General features: G+C 47.0%; 1 protein-coding gene across 1 annotated transcript in view; it reads left to right on the forward strand.

The window, feature by feature from the left end:
• ARID2 (AT-rich interaction domain 2) overlaps window positions 1-16,293 on the forward strand; it is a 1,386,754-nt gene that overhangs the window by 950,103 nt on the left and 420,358 nt on the right. The window lies entirely within an intron of this gene.

Here is a 16,293-nt window from a genome sequence, read left to right on the forward strand (position 1 = left end):
CAGTTTCGGGGGGATGACCAACTCTTTGTTGGTTACGTGGGCGCTAAGAAGGGAAAGGCGGTGCACAAGCGGACCATCTCTCGGTGGATCATCTTGTGTTTCCAGGCATGTTACTCCTTGGCTAAGAAGGAGCCCCCTGTTGGATTGAGGGCTCATTCCACTCGGGCCACGGCGACTACCACTGCCCTGGGCCGGGGAGTGCCCTTGCAGGACATTTGCCAGGCAGCTATGTGGGCCTCGCTGCACACGTTTGCAAGACACTATTGCCTGGACAGCCAAGTCCGGAGGGATGGCTTCTTTGGCCGTTCGGTCCTCCAGGACTTTCTGGTGTGATTATTGGTTCGCAGACCCACCACCGGGGTTGGTATTGCTGGGGTATCTATTCTAAGGTAAGGAATCTATCACTAACGTGTCTCTTTCAGATGCACAAGTTACTACTTGTGTAACGATATATCTGTAAGACATTAGTTAGTGATAGATTCCTTACCGACCTACCCATCCTCCCCGTTCTGCAAACCGATATCTAGGGTTAAGGTCATCCCCTTTCAGGGCCCTAGTTTCATGGCACCAGTGTTAGTTCTATCATGGCTCTGCGTATCTGGCGCGGAAAAGCTGTATATCAGAACTGACGTCAGCGCGCATGGGCGGCGTCTAAGTACTCCGACGACATCATTCCGGCGCTAACGACGACGGACGCGGAGCCGCGGACGACGCCTGCCGGCGCGCAGGGGTATTGCTACGCAAAATTTTCCGGATCCAGTCTGACGCCTGGGGATATTCTAAGGTAAGGAATCTATCACTAACTAATGTCTCTTACAGATATATCGTTACACAAGTAGTAACTTGTGCATTGGATGGCCTCACACCCCGGGTATTATGCTTCATCATTTGCCATCCAGCGCCTGCCAGAGAATTCTCTAATGGTGGGCGGACCCTCGTGGCACTCTGAGGGGAAAATGCAGGGATAGTTCAAAGGAAAGAAAAAGGGGTTCAGATAAAAATCCCATTCACCTACCTAGGGTTGTGTTGGCACTTCTATAGCATCACACACATTCTGTGCAAATACAGACCAATAATACCAGTTCCTAAATTCTGGTATTAGCAAGAATATTGCTCGTGGTTCATTTTAAAGTTGTGGAATGACATAAAAAATACATATAAGTAAAATTCAAGTACATGTATAATAAACTGATGCAATGTTCATGAAATTAAAACCACAAACCGGGACATGCTTCCAGTTAAGGCTTCATGGGTCTTGAAGTGTGTGTCGTGCCACTCTTGTGTTCACCTGCAATTGCGTCCAATCACTGCGAACAAAACATGCATGTGGAGTCTCATACAAACAAACCTATAAATGTTAGAGGGACCCTGAAATCTCAATGGGGAGGAAGAGAGCAGGGAGAAACACAACTTAAATAACAAAATCTTCCTCCATAGGATAATACTATTGTGGGTGGTTCATCCACACTATTACAATTAATTGTCCTGCAGAACATGAAACATTACGACAATATGTCAATTCACATTTGATAAGTATCAAAATTAAATAAGGTAGTCACATAAACACATTAAAAATGGTTTCCTTTTCTTATAACAATGTGGACAATACATAGACAGAGGCCCATGATTTAGTACGAGGCAAAATGCACAACACTACATCTATAACATTGACATGAGAAAAATAACAATAATTAACACGACAAAAACACAATATGCAATAATACAATAAACAGTGCAAGAAAAAAGACTAAACTGTAAAACGCCTACGCGCGTTTCGGAACAAAACAAACATATACACACATCCTTTTTCAGGGCGAGAATGTATAAGCCGGTATTTGGGGGGGGCCATCTGTATTCAATGCTGAACTTGATGGGTTTAGCGATTATCTTTGTAAAAGAAAAACTGACAAACTTAACAAAGATGTTTATTTCACAGAGGAGAAATTATACCCATATATTGGTTCCCAATTTTATAACACCTCCAGGGACCAAGGTAACCAAGCCGATTACCAACATTGAACTCATAGAAAGGTTCTTACTTTCTAAGATACTTCTGAATCCGAAGGAGAGGGCAGTAACCACAACTCAGATCCTTACAGAGATAGAACTCCTTTGGAGGGCCCGAATCGTAACATTTGTTTTTTAGGGAATCCCGAGGATCAGCCAGAGCGAGATTCAGAACGCAGGAGCGAGGCCTCTATCACCACCAGGACCACGCTCCGCAGTTCTTGCAGACCCGGCGGAACCAATATTGGAGGGAATGATTATCCCATATTGACCCCATTCCTATTTTTAACCTCTCACAAATCCACCTTGATGAATCCTCCATGAACGTACTGGCTAAAGGGCTATCCTTTGTCCCAAATACTTTTCTCAATAAATTTGAAATGAACCGTGACATCCAATCTTTCTTTAGGAAGATTAGATTGAGAAAATTCTTTGAGAATAGAACTGCACCTAATGTCATCAACAGATCTGGCCTCCGGCTTGATTCCACTTTTACCCCTACTTTGGATGAAGTGGGACCTGAAGTGGCCATCTTTAAGCGTACTGTTTACAACAAAATCCAGAACTTGATGAGGTTTGTTCCCAAGTCTCCCTTTAATCTCAACTACCTAGAATTCCAAGCCCTTAGGAACTTCTCTTCCAACAAAGAGGTTACCATCAAATGAAGCAATAAGGGGGGTGGCATTGTCGTCTTGAACGGCTGCGACTATAAAAACCAAATTCAACTTATGTTGGGAGTACCGGAGCATTACTGTAAGGTCTCCGTATATCCTGAACAAAGTGTACCCCAGTCATGGTTATGGGTAAAGGTGGGGTGCCCATGATCATAGAAGCATATCTAATGCTTGCATTTTGACACGCAATGCGACGTTAACACTGTAGAAGTAGAAATGTAGGATCTTTAATGTTATACCCCATGGTGTATGTGATACTTGGGGAGATCGAGCAATCAGTGCATCTAGATTCACAGTGGAGGTGAGCTAGATATGACTAGTGGAATTTCTTGAGAGCATACCGCTCTTGAGTGGATATATTGTTGTACTGATTGAGGGTTGTGATGTCAGTAGTGTCTATCTCCCTTGTAACTGCAATTTCAAAGGTTTGAATAGCAGCTGGTGTGGTTTGGGTGGGGGCTGGAAGGTAGATTTAATCCTGAGCGTATTCTTAAACCCAATATCAGTTGTAGGGGAATTGGCGAAAAAAGTTTTCAGTTTGATTTTCCTGAAGAAGTCTGCTAAACCACACCTTATTTCAAATGTATCTACTGTTGATGTGGGGACAAATACCAACTCTTTATTGTGGACCTCTAGTTCTGTTTCTGTAAAAGAAACTGTGCTAAGGTTAACCACTAGGTTGGTGTCCTCCTCGGGCCTACCTGGTTGCTTGCCTTGGTCATGCTCCTGGTAATCATCATCGGAGGTGTGGGCCCCTCTAAGTGGTATGTTTGCTTGTGTGTTTTGTTTTCCAATCCCTATTCATCCGAGGAATGTGAGTTCTGCATGAAAATCTCTAAAAGGACATTAAAAAGGAAACTTGGAAACTTGATGACAAAGGAAGAGCGGAGGAAGCAGAAGGCTAGGAACTCATCCATGCAACCCCTCAAGATGCCGATTCCTCAGAAAGACTTCCAAAGAGGACGATGTAGTGACCGATCAGACTCATTCTACCTGGTCCATGATTCAATCTCATGAGGGGGTGGGGGGGGCGCTAGAGGACGCACTGCGGAATGGCTACCTTCTAAGACAGCTCCTCCGGTCAGGCCCAAAATGTGACAAGTAAGAGCGATATTCGGACATAAAACCAACAGCAAATAACAGAACTGAGGACCGGAAGGTGTCGGCCATAGGCGAGAGAAATGAGAACATGGCAACATGCTGTGAACGCCGATAATTTGGAAAAAATAGCTGGGCGCGCGAGGTGCTCTGTGGTGAAGAATATGGCGGCGCCCTGAAGTGAAAGTGAACCGGAGTGGGTGCGCCGCAGAAATTGGAGGTGAGGCACATTAAAGTAAGGACACGCTGTTTTTATCGTGCAATAGCGGGGGGCAGACCCCGCGCTTTAACGCCAGGATACCCAGACGTGGCTGAACGGAGACGGTAAGGCACCAATGGTTGGGATCGATGTCATTCGGCGTAAAATGGCGGGCGGCAACTATGGCAGCGACCGTTGATATGGGACACGCGCACGGAACAACAGATAGCGGAATCTCACGATAACGTGGCAGAGAGACTGGACATTGCATTGCACCCGGCTCCGATGTGTGAGAGCTGCGATGCAAGACCCCCACTGACGCTGCCGCCACTCCCAGCTTTTGTGACTGTACCTTAGCTAACGCTCCTACTGTATCGCGTTCCACTGGGAGATATATGGAGCTCAGAAGCGGAGAAGCACATGTGGAGGTTTGGATATTATGTGCGGTTGCTAGGCAGGCTGTTGAGCCCAGACTAGATGCCATCGCAACAGCATGAAAGCTAGAAATACCACTGTTTGGTAATGGAGTGCTGAGGAGAGTGGGATATGATATCTACTGTTTTTCTGTCCTAGTGGCTCCTGTTATGTGAGACTCGAGGTATGTGGTTATTGGGATCGCAGTGAACCGTTACTCGTGCCAAGAGCTGGAAGAGGAGGAATCAATGCTATAAAGTGACTTTATATTTGGCATTTTCACTGGTTGATCTGTCTCTGTGGTGGGGGAAGCCGAGCCTGGAGCGGCGCTGCAATTCCTATCACATGCTGCGCCTACTACTGATTGTTTTTGGATTTTGCTGTGCAGTGTTGATTATTTAGCAGCTGAGACGCCGGAGTGGAGCGATGAGCACACGTTGTGGAGCGAGAATTGTGCACCATCATGTGCGCGCCAAGTGTATAAACATTTCTTCATTCTTGAGACTGAGGTACTTATTAAAGCGACAATGGTAAAGCTGAACAAGCAATAGTGTTGCCATTTGAAGCGAAAAAGAACACCAGGGGTGCGACAGCGCAATCGGATACTGAGCTTGAAACTGAAAATGTTCCAAGTGCCGGCATGGAAGGTGTGTTGCAGGCCATTCAACAAAGTCTACAGGATATAAATGGGAAACTGGACACCATCATTCTACGGGTCGACAATATGGCGGCTAAATTGGACAAGCACGGAGAGCGTCTTGTTGAGGCCGAAACTTGTATAACTGCGGTGGAAGACTAATTGCACGGCACAACCCAAAAGTGCAAGGAGATAGAAAAGCTGTTGGACACTATCAAGAATAAAGCGGAGAACTTAGAAGAGAGATCTCGTCGCAACAACATCAGAATCGCAGGACAGATGGAAACCTATGTGGAGGGAATGCTTTGCAGCGTGTTTGGTGCAGAACACCTTTCATCAGTCTTCCTGATAGAATGCGCGCATAGATCCCTAGCCCTGCGACCGAAGCCTGGCACCACTCCAAGACCCATCATAGCTCGAGTCCTCAATTATAGAGATCGAAATGTAATTTTGAGACTGGCTCGTGAACTACAGCAGATTAACTACCAGGGAAATGCGTTGGAGTTTTACCCAGACTTCACAATGACAGTCCAACTAGCGCGAAAAGAATTCAACCCAGCGAAAAAGAAACTGCGCGAATTGGGAATAGAGTACGCTATGCTTTACCCAGCCCGGCTGCGGGTTGCGCACGAGGGCCGCTCTACCATTCTCCAGACACCGAAGGCAGCGCAATACTTCCTAAAGAAACTCAACAATAAGCGGAAAGAACAAAAGAGAGCGGAGCAGAACCAAGACTCGGAGTAGCCACTTCTAGGGAGGAAGAATATCACTGGATCTACGACATTGACTGGTAAGGCGTATGTCTGCACAGTGGTAACAGACTGTATTGCGGACACTATTGTGCGGTAACGGAGGCACTAGGTTCAAGCACCATCAGGTGTCGGTTGTGGGCGGATAAAGTAAGATGTATATTCGGCCAGGCCTACGTTAGCTCAGAGCACACACAATGCTGGTTTATCCAATGACTAACTACTGTGCACGAAGTCACGAATGGAGAAGCTACTCTCCTCGGAGGAATGTATCTACCTACTTCATATTTGTTATGCTTGTATATGGGAGGATAGATGCTGTGCCCAGTGCATGGCCTAACCGTTTGACTCGGCTACTTTCAAATTAATGTACAAAACTATATCCGTGGTTATGGAGTCAGAGGAGGTATGTGCAGGTTATGGTACTGTGTTTGCGCGGTATGCACTGATGGGAAAGTTATAAACCTGTTGCTTCTCTGGGCCCTCCCTTTGGGTTCAATTGCAATCTGTGCGGATTATATGGTGGAGGGACGGGCAGCTTGATATAGACTGTTGTACAAACCAGGGATAAATACTTGCCAATCATTATGGAATCCTATAAGATGTTAGAAATGTTCAGTCTGCATCACTAATGTATATCTGACCACATCCACTATGTTGGATGGAGTTGTGTGCACATGGTGGACCCCCTAAGCATGTGTTCCCCAATTAAAGTAAGGCTATGTTGTTTTTTGTCACAGGGGAATGTCTTTGGCATGGTTGGGATGCTGAAGTGGGTGGAGAGTAGGGGGGTGGGTGTTGGGAACTGTTATACAGACCAATATACTTGAGAGACATCGCTGAAATCTAGGACCATGACGAGGTGTACTGCACCATTAATTTTATCTTAGAAAAAGACAGCAATGCATGCTGTAAGCATTACGTGTTAACACGCTGGGCATCAATAGTTAGAGATGTCCACTGAGAGACTACAACTTAAACTTGTTAACTTGGAATGTTAGGGGGCTAAATAACCCGAAAAAGATTAGGCAAGTATTTGCATATTTTGACAGGCTGCAGGTTGACATCGCCCTCCTACAAGAAACGCATATTGCACCTCACTCTAACACCCACATTGGACGAAGATGGGCGGAGTCAATACACAATTCGTCATACTCTTCATACTCTAGGGGAGTTGTTATTCTGATTAAGAAAGGATTGCAATTCATTGTAGACACTACAGTTTCTGACGAGCTAGGACGCTATGTTACAATAACAGGTACATTGAGGGGGAAAAGACTGGCTAGCCATTGTAAAGATGGTTATCCTGCCAAAATTATTGTACCTGTTTAATAATATCCTGATTAAGCCTCCAGCAGAAGTATTTTGAAGGATATCCACTATGGTGCTTCTCCTGATATGGGTGGGTAAACCGGCCCGAATTAAACTGCTCGCTCTCACTTTGCCTTATTCACAGGGAGGATTCAAGCTTGCGGACTTTTTACTTTATTATTTATGTGCGCAAGCACAATATGCACATTTTTGGTATTACAGGGCCCCTTATCAAACTCATGTCGCAATTGAAGAGGGTGATGCCATACCAATTCCATTAGGTGCTATCATAACACATTGTAGACCTCCACTGCATAACAGAGACATTAATGCCATAGATATGACAAATAGTGCTTGGCGAACAATTGAAAGGCCAATACATTACCGCTTTATGCACCTGCACTACCACTACATCCAGAAATATCGGTTACACAGGAAGAGGTGGGAATGGGTCTACTGCGCCAAGTAGGCATAGATACTATGGGGGATTTATACTGTAATGTTGTTTTTAAATCACTTGCTGAGCTTTCATTGATAAGCAACCCGACGTTATTGTTTAAATTTACATATCGATTACAAGGTGCGATAAAGAAACTATACCCGTCCTACCCTGCGGAGCCACCACAACTGTCCACGCTACAGCTACTACTTACAGCTCCTACTGCTAAACACATGGTGTCTATACTTTATGTTAAATTGCAGGAAGATATAGCGGACACTACACGCGAGGCATTGGAGAAGTGGAATGATAGCCTAGATGAACCGTTAACAGAGGAGGAATGGACTATATAACCTGTTCACTGACGGGGTTATTAACGCCCAGTGGAAACTTACGTATGTTGCACTATAAATATCTGCACCGACCTATTATATCCCGCAAGGCTTTGTAGGTATGGTTTACGTACGGATTCTAAATGCCAACGATGCAACGCAGAAATAGCGGATTTTCTACACCTTGCATGATCTTGTGTAGCAGCGGCAGAATTTTGGGAAACAAATACACAGATGTTGGGTGCTATGTTGGGCAATACTGGTGATTGCTCTGTGCGTACATGTTTACTGGGACTCGTTCCAGGTGTGCGGGCCACTAAGCACAAATTTTATGTAATTGCATTACTGCTAGCCAAGCGCAGAATATCACTGTGCTGGGGTAGTAGAAAGGCCCCAAAGGTTAAACAGTGGATCAAAGATCTGATGTATTGCAAAGATACCTTGCAAACATATGAGGAGGAGCAACCCAGGGGTTCAAAGCCTAGAGATTACTGGAAATATTTGGTTGAATACTTGCAAACTTACCAAGTTGACTAAATGTGCTTAATAGCCGTGCTGTAAAAATGCATTCACAGATAACGATGTAAAGTTGCAAAAACTGGATGATGGATGTTGTTGTACAGCGGTCTGTATGTTAATTACATGTTGAACATTGTATGTCTTTTAAAATGCTAAAAAAAAAAAAGATTCAATCTCATGAGAGGAGAATGTTGCAATCCCTTGTCTCTTGTGCCTGGCCCATTCCAAATTGCAGTTTCCCGCCATAAAAGTGCTTTCGACTACGATCCAAGCTTATAGGAAAACTCCAAACCAGATATGGTTTTTCAAGATACTTCTGATCAAAGATTTTTTGAAAGGTCTCAGTGTTCCCAGTTATAAGGAAACCATTGCCACCTTGGGAACTGGTCTTGTCCAGACTAATGTATCCTCCCATGGAATCAATACACAAGGGTACATTCCAGCATAGGTCAAGACTCCCTTAAATCTTTTTGCTGAAGGACGAGCTACTAGAGAGGTATAATGCAACTGATAGTACCTCACTGCTCTGTTCTAAGTTTGTCTGTTAATGAAGATCCTACAACACAGAAAAATGGTTACTTGTAGTCTTGGTTTTGCATTGTTGAAATCTTCGCTGAATGACTCCTCTATCTCCAGGATAGGTTATTTTGGGCGTTTCAAAATTCTATTACTGTACCGTTGGGATCTTAATTCTAGAAGGCACAGCAGATTGTCTCCAAAGCTTCATAATGTAAGCCTATAAGGCTGCAGTGATAGTTGTTACATATGATTGCATCTCATATGCTGCAGTGTGCTTTCAAATTTATTTTGGGCCTGATTTAGATCTTTGCAACTCTGGTCCCACCGTCACTTTTTTGATGGTTTAAACACCCTCCTACTAGATGGTCTGTCTGCTCTATTTGTGTGTCGGCTGGTCCATGGACAAAAGCCAGCACCAGTGCCGCTGACTTTGCCAGGAATTTTCACCCACGTCGACGGCGTGATTGGCAGAAGTGGTTGTTGGTGGGAGTACTGCTAAGATTACCGCCTGACCAATCATGATTTGCCTTTCCGTTGGGGAAACTGTTGCAAGGATACCTCCTACTTTGAGTTGGTGGAATCGAAGGAAATGAGGTAGAAACTTTACTCTTTTCTGTTTCCCACCTCCGTTTGTCTTGAACCCCATTGTCCAGGTCCTCCCTTTGCTACACAACGCTAATCAACTCCTTCGTCACCAGGATCTAAGGTAAACTTCTTTTACACTTTTCTTACTATGAATAGAGTTTTGACAATTGCTTTAGTCTTGTGTATTTTTACATTGCTCTTACATGCATAGTTTTATGTGTAATGCATTACTGTACATTTCACAACTTATCAAAGTAAAATGAACACACTTGCATTGACATTTAAAAACAAAATTATATTGCGGTGGTGGTTGTGGGTATTGTGCATGTGGTGTGCCTGTGCATGTGCATTCTGTAGTTTGTGTTAATTGTGTGCTATACATATACAATATGTAAGAAAAGGGGCCTTACATGTTACCTACATATATTTTAGAAACAAACACAATATATATGTATTGATACACAGATCAGCAGTACTTACCAGTCTCTACTCCACCAGCAAAGCTCTGCTAGGACAAGGCCAGCACAACTGGGACATCTAAATAGGCTCAGTGCAAACCCACTGACCTGACGGAGTACTTCTAGTCACAGAAAAAAGGGGAAGCTTCCATATATTTTGTTTATTGCAGTCTGAAAGTGGGAAATCCTAGGGGCTTGTTAATACTGCCCTCACTGACTAGATAATGGCATGCTTCATCATAGGGCCTCTACTACATCCTGCTGCAGGCCAAAATACAGAGTTGAGTGCAGAAATATTTTTTGAAAAAGCACTCGGGGTCCACTTTCCAGAGACAGTAATGAGAGAAAACTATCTAGGAGGGTCCCCCTCTATTTTCTATTCCTACGTCCTTCCTGACAGGGTTAAAAAAATGTTGTGGGTGTACTTGGGGAAATAACGTCCCTGTCACCCTCTTTGATTTGATCGACCTGTTTCAGCCAAATTCATCTGCCCCCTAGGGGTGATTGGCATTCCTCAGGATATAGATCCTGTTGTCTAGCCTCCCCAAAATATTCTCTACGTGGAGGTTTTTTTAAGGTTACTATACTTGCCTATTGTAGTAACACTCCAGGAAAATCCTGCAATACATTAATTTCCTTATTAGTAAATATGATAAAAAAACCTTCCTTTAAGTAATATGCATTCATCTGTTGTCTTTCATGGCCCCTGGCAATTACTCCATTCTTAGACTCCTATTAAATTTCTCTGTCGACTTAAGCTCACACTAATATCTATGTGTGGGTGTGTGTGTGTACGCCTACTCATCTCACGCATGCCACCAAACCTCATGCAGGAACAGTGCAACACCTCTTTTTCTTAAACTCCGTTTACATTTATAATATACATTTTTAGAAAGGCCCATTTATAGGGGCTATTTGTCTCTTACCCGAGTTTCATATATTCTGCTCTAGACTCCGGGTGAGAGTGGGACATCGTCCTGTAGTCACACTCTTAAGTAAAAAGAAGACATATTTTCTAGTTTGTGTTATCCATTTGGTATTTAATTATGTACATATTGTTATTGATGAACCTTCTTTAATAAAATCTTTCAGCATTTCCTAAGCAGTACATTATTATAATACCCCTCCAATTTTGGTACATATCTAGTCTACCGGCCGAGCTACGTTTGAGATTTGAATTGCAGCTACGCACGACTAGTAGTCAATATCACCCTTCACCTAGTACTCACTACTCCAAGGTACGATCGTCGCCCATTTGGTCTGCTCCTCACCCTCCGACAGTAAATCTCTTGGCTCTAGCGATCTGTTTCGAAGGAAACCAATGTCCGTAACATTTCCTGTCACCTTCCCTCTACGTCACTGCAGGACCCCCGTCCTAGTCACTAGCGACTATCCCATGGTGTTCTAGCCCCGCCATCTTGGAAAGTCTTTAATAAATCCGCTCAATACATATAGGTACTATGTCCCTCATTCCCATTCTTTTTCATAAACTGGATTACCTCCATTATATTACATAAAACTCAGGGGGACCACACACATGGTTGTAGTTCCATGATCTTTTCAAAAGGAGATATTTGTCCCACGGTCTCCTATCCCCACTGTACAGTTGGGTATCGTAGGAGATATTTGAAAGAGACTATTAGTTATGGATTCCTTACCTTAGAACTACCCACAGGTGTGAGACTGGATCCGGAGAATTTTTCTTTAGCAGTACCCCTGCGCGTTGGTAGGTGTTGTCGGTCGACACCACATTCTTTTGTATCGTTATTGCTGGAATTACATCTCAGTATCTACTTAGACACCGCCCGTGTGCGCTGACTTCAGTTCTTTCGTTTTTGGCACCAGCCAGCGCAGATCCGAAGAGAGCGGAATCTCTAGTCATTTTTCTACTTTGTCTACATCTTTTTCGAGTCCTTCAGCTCCTGGTGCACGTCACAAGTTGATGTTGGTTACGGATCTGCACCTTGTTTGCCTGTGATGCTTGGAGTGCGATCACGACCCAAAGTCGAGCGCCGACTGTCAGGCCATGAATCCAAAGTCTTTATGGAAACGGTCCCAAAAGCTTCTGGAGGCCCGAAAATCGGCTCTGCGCCATTCGAGGTCCCTGTCGAGAGGGAGGTCGCGGGACCGGTCATGGAGTCCCCACCACCACTCCTATTCGAAGTCTTCGGGTAAGTCGAAGCATAAAAGGAAGGCAAAGAAGCCCCATCGCTCTCCGCATTCTCCCTGTCCGTCGGCCGATGCAACGCGGGACGAGAAAGGTAGTCGTCCTGCTCAGCTCGCGGAGCCTGTTGGGTCGGCTCCGAGCTTCCCTCCCTTCCCGGGAGCCAGAGCAACCCCTGCCCAACTTCGTAGTTTTTACGAAGCCCTCCACTCCATCTCTGGGCAGCCCGCCTTCGGGCCCCACAGACTCGGCTGGGGATTCTAGGGCTTCAATGCCGGCGGATTCAGCCATGGCGCCGCAGGGCCCCCAGGCCTGAATACGGATCGGCGTCGGTCGACCTTACGACACCTTCTCTGGCGTTGAATCCATTGATGACTCCTCTGCCAGCATGCGCCGGTTGTGTCCCCAATCGATGTCGACATGTCACCCTCCCCCTCGACATGGACACAAAGTCATACCGGCGTCGACCGGTACTTCGTAACTCTGTTCTACCCTGTTGTTCCCTATTGCCCTGAGTGGCAACCAGAGGAGGGTGAGGAGGACTGGTAGGGGTCTGTGGGCCCTCTGGCAGGCCAGTGGTCTGGACACTTCTCCAGAACTTGGCATGCTTTCTCCCCCCTACTGTGGCTACAGAGGAGGGAGCCTCATACATTGTAGTGTTGCCTAAGGCGGCTGAGGCCTTGAACCTTGAGCTTCCTACGGTGGCGGTTAAGGACTAGCCTCCTGACTGAGGTGCTTTAACCGGCAGCAGCCTCTTCAGACCCCCTGCTGCTGTTCAATGAGGCCCTCACGGACATCCTTCTGGGCACTAGGTCCAAGCCCAGCAAAGGGGCCCCTGTGAATAGTATGATTGCCCGACGCCACCGCCCAGCCCGTGGCAACCCCATTTCCCTCTCCCAACACCCTACCCCTGAGAGCTTGGTGGTCCAAGCCTCAACTTCCAAGGGCGCATTCCCTACTGCTCTACCTGATAGGGAATCCAAGAAGCTAGATCACCTTGGGAAGATTGTTTTCTTCCGCCAGCTTAGGACTGCTGTCGGTGAACACTGCATGTCTCTTGAGCCGTTACACCCAATCTGTGTAGGACACAGTCGCGCAGGTGATGCCACATTGCCCAGAGGAGGCTTGGGAAGGGCTCTCCCGTGTAGTTGCTGAGGGTAGAGATGCAGCAAAGTTCACCATACGATGTGGGCTGGACACCGCTGATTCGCTAGGCAGGGCGACTTCAAAGTTGATAGCCCTGAGACGCAATTCCTGGCTGAGGTCCACTTGCTTATCGGGTGATGTCAAATCAACTCTTTTGGATATACCCTTTGATGCCCGTCCCTTGTTTGGCGACAAAGCAGACAACTCACTCAAGCGCTTTACGGAGTCCAGGGCTACGGCCAGATCCTTAGGCCTCACTACCACCTCTCATCCCGCACAGTCTCCTTTTCGCCCCTTTCATGGCTGTGGAAGGGGGGCCCCACCACGTTCCGCCCAGAGTCACAGGCCAGCACTATCTACCCAGCTTCTGCGTGGAAGGGGACATGGGACCCTAGGTCGTGGGTCTGGGGGCCAGCGTGCGGGCCAGTCCACCAGTGTCCCCTCTGCAGCAGTCTCCAAACCCTCCTAATCCGACTTTTCAGGGCCACCAGTAGGCTGTGGGCGGCAGGATTCGCCATCACCTCCTCCACTGGCTTCACATTACGTCGGACAGGTGGGTTTTGCAGATAGTCCGAAGGGGCTACTCCTCCCCTTAGACACCACCCATCCCTCCGTGCCACCTGCTTTCCATTGCATGTCGGAGGATCACTTGGCCCTTCTCTGTCAGGAAGTTGCGGCTCTCTTGGCCTTGGGAGCCATCGAGCGAGTCCCTGTGCCAGAAGTGGGTCGTGGTTCTTACTCCCACTACTTCCTGGGACCCAATAAATACAAAGGCCTGCGTCCTATCTTGGATCTCAGGGACGTCAACCGCTTCCTCCAGAAGGAAAAGTTCAAAATGTTGACATTGGCTCAGGTCCTCGACCTTGAAGACTATATGGTAGCGTTGGAATTGCAGGATGCATATTTTCACATCCCCGTCCTGCCTGCTCACCGGCGTTACCCACGGTTTACGGTAGGCCATGAGCATCTTCAGTTCACCGTGCTCCCGTTTGGCCTTACCACCGCCCCTCGGGTGTTCACGAAAGTGTGGTGGTGGTCGCAGCCCATTTGTGCAGATCAGGGGTTCCAGTCTTCCCCCATCTCAACGACTGGCTGTTGTAGGTGAGTTCGCCCTAGGCATTTGTCTCCCACCTCCAGACTACTGTGGACCTCCTGCATTCGCTGAAGTTCACCATCAACGTGCCGAAGTCACACCTGATTCCCTCTCAGAAGCTCCATTTCATTGGGGCAGTTCTTGACACAGCGCACTTTTGGGATTATCTTAAGGACCTGTGAGTCCGGAATATTCGGTTAATGATTCCAATCTTTCAGCCTCTATCCCGGGTTTTGGTCAGAATGACCCTGAGGTTGCTGGGCCCCATGGCCTCCTGTATCCTGCTGTTGTACTATGCCAGGTGGCATTTGCGGCTTCTGCAGTTTGACCTGAAGTTCCAGTGGACACAACATCAGGGGAACCATTCCGATTGCGTCCAGATCTCGGAGGGCACTGCCCACCAATTGCAGTGGTGGCTAACGAACCAGGATTGGGTCAATGGTAGATCCCTCTCCCTTCCCCAGAGTTCACAGGGGTGACAGATGCATCACTTCTGGGGTGGGGTGGCCACATGGGGGAGGCGGAGATCAGAGGCCTCTGGTCTCCGGCGTAGTCCGGGCTCCACATCAACCTACTGGCAAACTACTGGAGCTCTGGGGGATTCGTCTTGCACTGAAGGCATTCCTTCCTTCAGTCAAGGCAAGAGTAGGGCAGATGTTAACAGACAACACCGCCATGTGGTATTGCAACAATCAGGGGTGGGTGGGGTCGTGGACCCTCTGTCAGGAGGAACTTCATCTCTGGAAGTAGCTGGAACATCAGGGCATGTCCCTGGTGGTTACCTGCAAACCAGTGCAGACAAACTCAGCTGCCGGTGCAAGATGGATCACGAATAGCGTCTTCACTCTGAGGTGGTGCAAGGTCTCTTTCAGCAGTGGGGAGAGCCTTGGTTAGATCTATTCACCACCAAAGAGAATGCCCAATGTCAGCAGTTCAGCAAGTTGGATTTTCCAAGGCGGCACTCGCTCAACGACACTTTTCGACGCGAGTGAAGTTGTGGTCTTCTATTCCGCCTATACCTCTTCTGCCCAGAGTGCTGAAGAAGATCAAGGCGACCGGGCCCAAGTCATTCTTGTGGCTCTGGACTGGGCAAGAAGATACTGGCATCCTGAGCTCTTGAACATGGCCATCGATCCTCCGATCAGACTCCCCCTTCGGAAGGATCTTCTATCGCAGCAGCAGGGGACAGTCCTGCACCCGAACCTGTCCAGTCTCAACCTCCTTGCGTGTAGATTGAGCGCCGGCAGTTTAAAGCTTTCGGCCTTCCTCCCAAAATCTGTAACGTTATCTTGGTAGCCAGGCCAAGATGGTATACCGCTGTAGATGGAACAAATTAGCGGCAGGGTGCACAGCAAAGGCTGTGGATCTCCTTTCTGCCCCTCTTTCAGAGGTTCTCCTCTTCATTCTTTCTTTGGCCCAGCAGGGCTCTGCTCTGAGCACTCTAGAAGGCTATCTTTCGGCCATTTCGGCCTTTCTTCGCCTTCCTGATCAGCCTTCTGTTTTCAAATCCCCTATTGTAAATCGCTTCCTTAAGGGCATTACTTACCTGTTTCCTCCTATTCCTTTCGTAATGCCCCAGTGGGACTTGAACCTTGTCCTGACATACCTTATGTGCGCTCCTTTCGAGCCACTACATAATTGTCCTCTCAGCCTATTAACATTCAAAACTGCCATTTTGGTGGCCATCACCTCTGCTCGCAGGGTGAGTGAGCTTCAGGCTCTTTCTTCTAAATCTCCTTTCCTGTCTGTTCATCCAGACAAGGTTATCCTTCGCACTAGACCTTCTTTTCCTCCCAAAGTGGTTACCTCTTTCCACATAGGACAGACCATCACTTTGCCCACCTACTTCCCGCCCCCGCATGCTTCTAAAAAGGAGGAGAAGCTCCTCCGTTTGGATCCAAAACATGCGCTTTCATTTTATCTGGATCGCACAAAACAAGTCTGGATGG

This window comes from Lissotriton helveticus, chromosome 1_1, assembly GCF_964261635.1.
Source record: "Lissotriton helveticus chromosome 1_1, aLisHel1.1, whole genome shotgun sequence".
Taxonomy (NCBI): Eukaryota; Metazoa; Chordata; class Amphibia; order Caudata; family Salamandridae; genus Lissotriton; species Lissotriton helveticus.